The 11460-nt window shown below is 38.1% G+C and overlaps 1 non-coding gene across 1 annotated transcript; it reads left to right on the top strand.

Moving 5' to 3' along the window:
• The first annotated feature begins 2186 nt into the window (after nt 1–2186).
• On the top strand, nt 2187–2293 carry LOC141715314 (small nucleolar RNA R71). Its single transcript, XR_012572081.1, has one exon. It is a non-coding gene; the product is annotated as a small nucleolar RNA R71 (small nucleolar RNA).
• Nucleotides 2294–11460: the final 9167 nt, after the last annotated feature.

Below are 11460 nucleotides of genomic sequence, written 5' to 3'. Positions count from 1 at the left end.
TGAAAACTATAACCATATATATATATATAAATATATATATATAAAATCTACTCGGGATCCTCGACTCCCGGTTTTAGAAAATATTTTCACCTTTGGGTCCCTATACTAAGGGTATATGCAAATTACCGTTATTCTCTGGCATAGGTATTATCAACTGAACCAACGGATATATATGGAAAGAATACGAAATAGGCATGCATATGTACCATATCACATGCTACAATATATCGCAAGAATTTGCTAATATAACCATCATGCATCTATTACAAGATAATGCATATACAAGTGTATACATCACAACAACAGTATAACGGATAGAAAACTTGCCTGAGTGCTCCCGGATAGACTTAAGCTTAGAGTGTGTCTGATAACCTATGAACAACAACATAAGTCGAAATTAAACCCCGGTCGCTTAAGAAACTAGACTTTAACCATTTAGAGTCCTAACGTTCGCTTTCGCGCTTACGATTTACTTAAGTCGCTCGAGTACCCTCGGCTCCACCATTTTTAATAAATTAACCATTAAGAATTTTAAAGCGATTCTTTCGCGAGTACCTTACCAACTGCCTAATCCACTTTACATAAATGTTTCATACCCCAAATAGTCATTTAAAGTCCTTAACCAAGGTTTCAAAGTAAGGCGATGGGTAATGGTTCGGTCGCGAAACGCCGTTACTTAAAACGGTCGTTTCTCCTAAACCGTACATCGGATTCAAACAAACCACATATCAAAACGAAGCTCGTAACATGAACTATCTAATCATGGCAATGGTCAAAACCTAACAGGGAGTTCTCGGGTCCTGATGTTAAGAGTAAAAACAGTCTAAAGTAAATCGGACATTACGACGGCTATGTTTACGCGATTTCCCAAATTTTTACCATTCCAAATCATATCAATCCAACTACTAATCAACAACAACTCAAGATACACATCAATGCTACTGATTTCAGTCATAATAAGCTCAAGGATCTCAATCCAATCATATATTATAACATCTCCAAATTTAACTAAACTACTTAACAATTAATCTCGAATCATGCTTATCATTCAAATTACTACTCATCCATCCAAACCATCTCCAAACTTCAACATTCAAACTTATTACTAAAGGGTGTGAAGATTTATACCTTTCTTGGAGGGTGGAAAGTTACTAGGAAGCCTTATGGAGCCTCCTACAAGCTTGATCTTTCCAAAGAAATCAAGAACACAAAGTTAGGCTTTAAAGTTTCTAAAAGTCCGATTGAAAGAACTGTAAAAATGAGGGTCTTACCATGCTTATTTGGATGAGACTTGTGAACAAGAGTTGTAGACCATCTCAATACCTTTCCAACGAGTTATAGAACATAACATTTGAGTGAGTATTGAAGGAGATATGGCAGTTTAAAGTTGCTGGGTTTGTTTTGGCCGAGAGCTTTTGCTCTTGGAAGTAAAAGTCAACTTCTAATTTTTGTGTTTTATGATATTTGCTTGGTTGCTTCTCCTTTTTGCCTTGGAAAATGTTTTAGCTTTTTACCATTGTAAATTTTACATGGCCCAAAATCAACGAACAAAACAAAACCCCTTGTCATGCTTATGTCATCTTGCACATGTCATAATGCTTCCACTTGTTCACACCTTGTTGGTTTGATGACATCATCATCCCTAACCTCCTTGATTAACTCCTAATTGCTTGCCTAATGACCGCTGATCTGTTATACGGTTCACTTAACTTTCGTTTTCGTTTATCGTTTGAGGGATCATACTCGGGATCTTATTACTTAGGTTTCTTTAACCTTTCTCAATACATTATATTCCTTTCATGATCCTCTCTTATAATCCTTGAATTTAAATCCTTTTTATTATGTTACCTTATACTCAATTCTTTCTGTATCTGGTAGATTTTCGGGAAAAATTAAAGTGTTCGAATTTGGATTCTGACGATCTTTACATACACTTATTTATCATATAGAGTACTAATAATATCCCAGAAGATCAATAAAAGAGCCCCTACATAGTGTGGTATGAAAAGTTTTCTTATTCAGCATAATCAGTAAAATCACTATTCATAAGTGTTTCAAAAATTCCAAAAATTAGGGTTATTACATAGCTCTTTGCCCATAATGCTCCACTTGTTGCTGCATCGAGCATGGGTCTGGATTGTGCTCCCAACCCATTGTAAAAATAATTGATGATCATCCAATCAGGCATTCCATTATAAGGACACTTCCTAAGCATCTCCTTGTAGCGCTCCCAAGCTTCATATAAAGATTCTCCTGATTGCTGCACAAATTGAGTAAGAGCATTCCTGATTGCAGCTGTCTTGGCCATAGGGAAGAATTTAGTAAGAAACTTCTGAGCAAGATCTTCCCAAGTTGTAATCGAACCAGCTGGTAGAGAGTGTAACCAGCTCTTAGCCTTGTCCCTCAGAGAGAATGGGAACAGTTTCAGCTTCACAGCATCTTCAGAAACACCGTTGAACTTGAAGGTGTCGCAGATCTCAATGAAATCCCTAATGTGCATATTGGGATCTTCCATTGAAGAACCCCCAAACTGGATTGAATTCTGCACCCATTGAATTATACCGGGCTTGACCTCAAAGGTATTAGCTGTGATAGCTGGTTTGACAATGCTAGATTGAATGTCATTGATCTTGGGTTGAGAAAAATCCATCAAGGCTTTCGTTCGTGCTGCTGGATCTCCCATTGTAATGAGTACTTGAAACACAAATAATTAAACCGTGAAAGTAAAAGAATCCGAGTCAGTAAACTTTAACGACCACTGATGACAAGCACATAAACTAAAAATTAACATTGAGTCCCCGGCAGCGGCGCCAAAAACTTGTTAGGGCGAAAACACGCGCTAAAATACACGCAAGTATACGTGTTCGCAAGTAGTATAAGATATAAATCAGATTCGTTCCCACAGAGACTGGTTTAGGTTAAGTTCAATTTATGCACCTATGCAACAATGTATGGTTATCGCTCAATGCTAAGACAAATAACAAATTGGGTTTTTATTAAACTAAGAGATTATACTAAATAACATTAACTAGGAGAATTGAGGTTGAATTACTATATATGACAAACATGGGATTCTAACTTCATTAAATACTTCATTCAATAGCCTTTTCGTTCTTAACCTTAGCATGTGATGGTGATGACACTAATCAGATAACACGAAACTGATAAACGCCAACTTTCGTTGCTCGAGTACAATTCTACCAGACATCCATAGAAGAGATAGAAGCTGAATAGGCACCAATTATATTGAGTCCCTATATGTCTATAGAATTTGACAACATAACGGTTTAAGCACAAGTTATCCATAATGATTACATAGGGCAAGTAAAACGGTTAGAGTTACCTACAAATCATGCATACACATATATGAACCTACGCTAGCATGGGAAGTTCTAAACATCTATATTCACTATCGCTTCAATAGAGATTAACACGATATCTTTAATGTTAGCTACACACATAAGACGAATATGCACAACCAATACTAGGATATCAATCAATCACCACACATCAAGATATCGAAACAAATTAATTATTAAAATCTATAAGTAAATCCGCTAGAATCCCATGATAATGATTAGCCCATAATTGAACTCATCATCACCATGGGTTCCAATGAAAGTATGGTATAAAACAAGGTCTTAATAAACTGAATAATAATTAAAGTACGAATAAACGAGATCTAGGTTTAACAAGAACGAAAACGAGCATCCAAAGTTATAACTAATTTAAAGAATCACAAGTTGAAAACAAGATCTTCTTTTTCAGAATTATTCTGTGCTTCTCGGTCTTCTCCTTGGTATCCGAATCTTCCCGGATGATGAAAACCCTTTTTTTAAGTATATATACGCCACTAGTGGACCTGGACCCTTAAAATCCTCAAATTCCACTCAAAAAAGGCTTTTTCAGCGAAATCAGCGACCAGCCGTGCCTTGGGCGGCTGCTCAGCTCTCCTGGGCGGCGGCCAGCTCTCTGGGCCGCCTCTTAGCTCTCTGGGTGGGCGCTCAGCTCCTGTCTGCAAAAATTTCGGATGAATCTTGTTTTGGCCATAACTTGAGTTCTACTCGTTAGAATTAGGCGATTCAACTGCCCACGCGAAGCTATTGAGATTCTCTACAACTTTTCAATGGCCTTGGCTTCCAATTCTGATCACTTTTTATCATATTTCCTTTAAAATCTCTTTTATTCATATAACTGATACCTGAAATGCAATAACACAAAAATACATCAAAATACCAACAACTTGTGTCCAAAACACCAATTTAAGCTTGTAATAAAGCATTCCAAGTGGATATAAAATCCACTTATCAGTAGGGTGCGATCTTAGCCCCCTCACTTCTATGATCATTTTTTATGTAATAGACTACTAGCAAATAAATTCCTCCTAGCCTAGTGGGTAGTATATATAACTACGAACCTTGGAACTAGACGAAGGATAAAATTTTTAAATAATTATCCCACAGAGCATAGTAGCCATGGGACTGGTGTAATTTTTACACGAAGGGCTTTAGCGAAGAAAGAGATGCGGATGAAAGTGATCTAAAGTAAGTAGCCCTTACTTCTGCGTATTATCAATAAAAGAAGAAAAGTTGCTTCAGCTGTTTATTTTTTTGGTATGTATGCTCTTAAAAAGATAAGGCACGCCCTGTTTGAGAGTGCTTTAATGATAGTAATTTGGGAAAAGTTGTGCTAATTTAAACTACACGAACAAAAGATATCCATGATATGATACTTCATTTATAACATTTGAATTCCATACATATATTAAAGGATGTTTAAAGCCTACAGATTATAGGTGGACGTGCACTCTGGATAAAGATTAGAAAAGAATCCTGATCTAAATATCTGCTAAAGTTGGAGGTGCGCCTTAAAGGTAGGCGAGCCATAATCGAACTTTTCTAACATAGTCCAAAGTTATGACTATAAGATAACGCAGAATAGTGAAATCAATTTGACTTGGAAAAATAAGGTTCATAAAAGATAAAATAGCCAAAAATAATGAGGCTTGCCTTTTTAAATTGGCTTTGAAATAATATCACATTCTAAGTTAACGTACAGTTAAGATATCAAGGCGCACCCTTATAATAGGAGGCGCCCCAAGTTTCTATACTCGGAAAATTTTATTAGAGTAGAAATGAAAAGCATACGATTGTCATAATAAAAGGAAATCCAGAAAACCAAAACAAAAGAGTAAATAGTTTCACAACTTTGCACAGCATCAAAAGAGGGCTGGCACCTCAAAGTATTAAGATTAGTTTAAAACATATTCAAAAGAAGATCAGGGCACGCCCTGAGAGTCACTAGTTGGAGGAATTGATTGGAGAGGAACTGAGGGATCAACCTCAGGCACATTCTTGGTAGGTTCATCAGGGGGTGCACCTTCCTCCTCTTCTAGGCCGAGCTCAACCCTCTTATCCCGAATCTCATTAGCAAACTCCTTCTTGAACTTTGCCATTTCAGTAACCGTTTCCTCGCTAAATTTTTTGAAAGTATATTCAGGATCATTCGCTACGAATTAGAAGCCATTGGAAAAGGCTTTATCCGTTATCATTCTTTTTTCCTCCATCCAACCATTCTTCTCCAGATCCTCGAGATGCTCCACCCTCAAATTTGTCACTTTCAGCTCTGTGTGGAGAAGTTTTACCTCTTTATTGCCAATATCAAGCTGACAGGTCAAGTTCTTCACTTCTCTCTTGAGATAAGAAATATGAGAGTCTTTTGCTTTGATATCTTTGGAGTGGAGGAGGTCTTTATCCTTCCAATTATTTTGGAGAATATTGTTATCTCCCTGAAGCCTCTCCAGGCGCGCCCTATCTGCCAAAATCATATCCACGGCTTGAGCAGAGTGGAACATGAGTTGGCAGGAAGCCCTAACAGAAGCCTTGGTAGATTCTTCAAGGCTCATAGCCTGCCATTGCTTAACTTCCTCATATGTCACATAGAGAGAAGCCATAGGACCTAGATGGTTAAGTGTTAATGTCTCAGAGCTGGAGGACGTGCCCTCCGTCCTTCTTTTCTTGTCTACGTCTTGACCTTCTGTTATATCAACCACTGCCTTTTTGGGACAGGGGTAGGTTGGAGAATGAGAGTTGGAGCAAGGATAGATGGATTGGACTTTGAGGCATCCTTCTTTGATTTTGGATTGGCCTTATCACTAGGGCACGCCTCGAAAGATTTGGGGATTCTAGGGGGAGCTAATTCTGTATAAAATATTAAAAAGGATTAGTAAAAATAGTAAAAGGCGTGCCTAACATATGAGGCGTTCCCAAATAGAAGTGAAGAAATATATTTATGCAGAAGTTAAAAAAATGCAAGTATGAGGCGAATGAAGTACAATGTGCGGTATACGAATAAAGAAACTAAGCCGACAATAAAGTAAAATATAGTGAGGACGCGTCCCAAAGGGAGGGCGTGCCCCAACAAATACTATCGTTATTCAAACCTATTGAGCATTCATTTTAGGTGGTGCTATCTTCATATTCTTCCTCATCTTCTTCATCATCACTGTCAACTTCTACAATACGAGTAAGGGGAACGCCTTTCCTAAACTCTGTATACCTACGTTTAGTCCCAATATGATCAGATAGTATGCCAACTTGCATTATGTTGGACTATGTAACAAGTGTCTTCAAATTCTATCTCTATGCAGCAATCTTGAGTATGGCTTCCGCCCTTTCTTTGGGCACGCCCTCATGTTCCCACACAAAAGTCTTATCTGGTGCAAAAGGGATGAATAACATGAGAATAAGAAAAAAGTTAAAATAAAGAGAAATAAGTAGGGCGCCGCCTTACTTGGGTCTGTATTGAACTGAATTCTAATTCTAGGGACGTCATATAAGTATAAGAAGTTTTCTTTCCATATCTTCTCGGGACTGACTTTCCCTAATGAAAAGCCCTTCTTATTATGTTGTTTTTCCACACCCAGGTAGTAATAACCATGATCAGACTTTCTGAAGCTGAAGAAATGGCTAACCTTTTCCATGGAAGGTACAGAGAATCCTAGATCCATGTACATAATGTACAGTGCTAGAACCAGTTTGTAGTTATTGGGGGATATTTGAAGGGGTTCCAGATCATATAACTCATTCACATCCCTCGGGTAGGGATGGAGAGGCGCGCCTACACCTAAAGATACCAGCTTTGGAATGGTAACCATCCTTGGGATTCTGAAGTTCCTGCCATAATTAAAGATATGGGGGCACATCATGCTCAGAGGGCGCGCCCACATCCCTTTCATATCATAGAATTCCATTAGCCATTCTAATTGTTCATCCGAATAATTATATGAAAGCCCTACACAGAATAACTTTCCTTGTTCCTTTCTGAAACGTTTCTTCACGCCCTCCGTACAAACTTCATACTTACTCCAGTCAAAATCCAGCTCGCTGTCAGAAACTTCCCAGTGAATGAATGGAATGGGTGTGGGTGCTGGAGAGGTAGAGAACTGAAGGGTGTCTTCATCGAAAAAATTCATCTCATCACGAAGAGGCGATGAGTTTTGTGATTTTTGTGGGGAAGTAGGCGCGTCCTATGATTGTTGTGGGGAAATACTCAGAGAGATTGCCCTATAAAAAACCTTGGACAGTCTTGCACCAACATTGGCGTTAATTTCGGTACTTCTGTACCTATATGTATTGAACTCTTCTAGCCAGTCATCAAGTTCTGTGTCAACAGGGGTTGGTGACCTTTCTTTTTGGACTAGCTTTTGCTTGCCTCTTCTTCAAGATAAAGGAATATCATCCATAGAAAAGCTACTCGGGGAATCTGCCAACAATTTGCCTTCCTTGGAATCCTGGATAAGGCGCGCCACACGGCCTAGAAATTCAGGGGTATGATGGGTGTTTGGAGGTTGTGGTTTAAAGTAGACGTTGGGAAGAGAATATATCTCAAGATTAGAAAGGAATTTCTTGAAGGGATGAAATGGAGAAGACGCGCCCTCGTCTTCCACCTGTCAAACGAAAAGAAAAAACATTGAGGGCGCGTCCAATTCAGAAAGATGAGAAGAAAATATGAATAGTAAATAATATAAGGCATGCATTGAGAAGGTAGCATGCCTCATTCAGATGTTACATGTGTTAATTTAGGCTAAAAGCATTTATCCTGGCTACCTTTAAAGGCGCGCCCTAAGTTAAGGTAGAGCGTCAAGTAAGAATTTGTGTTTCTAAACTTATAACACAACAAGAAGAATACTAAAAAGAAAAGGGAGGGCGCTCCTTAATGGGGGAAGGCATGTCTAAAGCTTAAAATCTAAGTACACTATTAATAGTAAAATGGGATGGCGCGCCCTAACCTGTTGGCTCGCCTTAGGTAAATTTTACGATATGATAAACACGCTTTGAATCTAAATTGGGTGTTGAATAATAATGGTTGAAATTCTTAAAAACATGAAATTAAAATTCAAAATCCCAAAATTATGGATCTAAACTGCAGAATCCATATATGTGCAGATATATACACAGATATATACAGATATATATACACAGATACATACACATCAAAGAATGACTTATGACCAAGAAGTTGAACAGACTATATGGCATGCACAACGATTTACTTAAAAAAACTCAGAAATATAAAAAGCTTTGTGTACCTTTTTGATCCGTGAGAAAATCGACCGGAAAGAAACTTGAAAGTGGTGGAGGATCAACTGATTCCGGGAGAAATAGAGTTTAATTACTGTAAGGGTTGTCTTCTGGATAGAGAAAGTGGAGTGAAAAAGAAGATGAAAAGTAAAAAAGTAAAAATGAATGATTACCTGTATTTATAGGTAAAATGACGTGGGACAGCTGTCAATCTCATCAATCACGTCAATCACGATTCCCGAGAAAAAAGGGAGAACCATTTTGAACCGTTTGAAATTCAAAAGACGCGCCCTGTTGAAGGCGCGCCCTCTTTGATTATTATAGCAATTTGAATAAAGATAAAATGATGTGTTTCAAATGGCACACCCTGTTGAAGGCGCCCTATAAGATAATATGGATAGTTCATAAGTTTATGCAAATTTTGATAAAGACGAGTAAAAATTTCAATCCCATTTTCAATAGCATATGGAATTTGAGGGGTAGTTGTTTTGCCTAAAAATTGGTATAAACATTATTCAGGACAAAACCAGATAGAGTGGTCAAAAGTTGAGATATGTGTGCCTAAAATTAAGGAGAAGACAATGAGAGTTTCTTTTCTGTCATGGGAATGGGCGCGCCTTTTGAGTAAGGGAAGGCACGCCCTGTATATTGATTGGTTGAAGGATTTTTGATTAAAAGCATTCTGTGAATATGGAAGGATTGCCCTTACAAGACGAAGAAGGCACACCCTATTGTTAACAAGAAGAATTTAAGTGATTCACTGAGCGAGTCCACCTGTGGAAGATATTAGGGCGCGCCTGAAGTAGGAGAGATAGCTTGTATAGGGATTTCAACATGGTTAATTGGACAAATTCTTTGGATGATTCAAGAAAGATGGAGATTATTATTACTAACGTATTTGCTGCGGGTACTCTATTGAAGAACTCCTTCCTGTAATACAACCACAGGAAGGCGGTGTCCGTGGTCAGAAACCTCCAAGGGTATGCCTGGACGGAAAACCTCCTCTTGTAGTCAATGAGTGTCCTTATTGGGGATGTGGGGTAAATTCTGGTGTGTGCTTTGGGAGCTCTGTCTCTATAGTCAACGGGTGTCCTCGTTGGGAGACTTTGGAGTATCCTACACTTTGCACCCAAAAGCTTGGGATTACTTGTCCTGCAATCTGGTAGGGGCTCCTTATCTAGGGGACAAGGATGCGTCCAATATTTGGGGTGAACCACGGGTATACCTGCATCCACGGACTAGAGAAACAGCTGGTAGCGGAGGGTTATCCTTGGTCAGGGAGATGCCTTATCCATGAAGTATCGAAGTCGTGGATGAGCCTTGGGCCTTTGTGGTTGGGTCTCATCAGTGGATATTCCTAAAGCTAGTAGAAGACGGTTTCCAGTAGGTTTCCTACTAGGCCTCGGGACAAGAGATCTATGCCCATTAGGTTTCTTGTTCCCCACGAACTACGTTGGCTTGATTCCTTATAAATAGGGATACGTAGGCAAATTATAAGGGGTGAGAAGCGAGAGCGTAAAGGAGCCACCACTAACCCTAAGCAATCTCAGCCGCCAATAATCACAAACAACAAACACTGTTCATAAAATACGATGGTTACTGTTCACATTGTCCGACGAAGAACCACCGTCACAGATCTTGTTTCCGGCTACGACCCTCAAAATTTGTTGCTACAAAATTCCTCCGTCAACAACTTCCTTTATAATATTTCTAGCTCATAGTTCTTCAAAATACCATACAAGACTTCCAGAGTCATTCTGCTTAAATATTTTCCTTCTCTAATAGCATATATCTTTTGTTCCAAATGATCAGGATGGCTGAGCAAGAATTTAAGGTCGGCCTCTTCAGCTTCATAATACTTGTCATGAAGCTGCAAATCATTTATCAGTTTATTGAACCTTTCAAAAACTTCAGTTATACCTTCCTTTGGTTTAGCCATAAAACCCTCACACTGTGAAATGAAGATCCTCCTTTGATTTGATCTAAACTCTTCTGTTCCCTCACATAGTATTTCTATTTTCTCTCAGATCTGTTTAGCTGACTCGTAGTTAATAATGTTATTGTACATTACATTATCAAGGGACTCAATCAGTATGAGGTATAAACTGTTATCCAATGAAACATTTTCTTTTTTAGGCTCTGTGTAGGTTGAGGGATCTTTAGGTTCAAAATGTGCAAGTATGACCATGTCTCCATCTGTAGATTCAAGAACCCTTTCCATATGAATAAAAGGTCTATTTTTTGAGAATCTGAATGTACATAGGGTTGTCCATCCTTATGAACAACATCATTTTCTTCTTCCATAATGTGTAGTTGATCTTGTCAAAGACAAGTATCTTGATACTGCTTATTTTCTGAGCACTCATTCTTCCAAGATTTTTAATCTATTTACTTTCAGATTTTGCTCTGATACCACTTGTTAGATATTGAGTATAATGAAATATAACACAGAGGGGGGTGAATGTGTTTCTTGGATTTTAATTTTCTTTTGAAACTATTTGAATTAAATTGAACAAAAGCAAATATATATTTATAGAGATAAATTGTTTGACAGTAAACACAAGATAAGATATCAAAAACTCATGTGATTGTATTAATCAAATTTGTTTTGCTACAAATCCGTGTTCTTTGAAATAAGAACTCAGCTACAAATCTTGAGAGAAAATACAAGATTTTTCTAGATCGGTTTTGTTACATCTAAACTAAGGACACGTGCATGCTTTATAGACCAACAACACGGGATTACAAAACTTGCACTAAAATGCACTAACACATTTTCTAAAGCTATCTTGTCTATTTTCTTTTCTGGTGTTAGCAAATCTGTGTAGAATCTTGTAGGTTTGTGACCATCCTTTGTCCAATGAATCTTGTCCCTTGA

This window comes from Apium graveolens, chromosome 3, assembly GCF_009905375.1.
Source record: "Apium graveolens cultivar Ventura chromosome 3, ASM990537v1, whole genome shotgun sequence".
Taxonomy (NCBI): Eukaryota; Viridiplantae; Streptophyta; class Magnoliopsida; order Apiales; family Apiaceae; genus Apium; species Apium graveolens.
The sequence above is the reverse complement of the archived record's forward strand: the minus strand, read 5'-3'. Positions and strand labels throughout refer to the sequence as shown.